Genomic DNA, 218 nt, shown 5'->3' on the forward strand with positions numbered 1-218 from the left:
ATTGAGGATGATAGCTGCTAGCAGCAATCTCTTCCAATAACTCATATCCTTCCTCAGCCGTTTTCCTCAATAGGTTCCCACAAACAGCAGCATTTATCGTAGTACGATTAGGAGTGAGTAAGCCATAATAAAAGGTTTGAACGACTAACCCAAGTGGCAGTTCGTGATGAGGGCATCTTCGTAATAGATCTTTGAAACGCTCCCATGCCTCATATAAA

At 42.2% G+C, this 218-nt stretch overlaps 1 pseudogene; it reads left to right on the forward strand.

Annotated features, from left to right (window-relative positions):
- Positions 1-158: 158 nt before the first annotated feature.
- Positions 159-218, forward strand: LOC140965977 (small nucleolar RNA R71; annotated as a pseudogene; the record flags this gene model as incomplete).

This window comes from Primulina huaijiensis, unplaced genomic scaffold (assembly GCF_012295235.1).
Source record: "Primulina huaijiensis isolate GDHJ02 unplaced genomic scaffold, ASM1229523v2 scaffold182962, whole genome shotgun sequence".
Taxonomy (NCBI): Eukaryota; Viridiplantae; Streptophyta; class Magnoliopsida; order Lamiales; family Gesneriaceae; genus Primulina; species Primulina huaijiensis.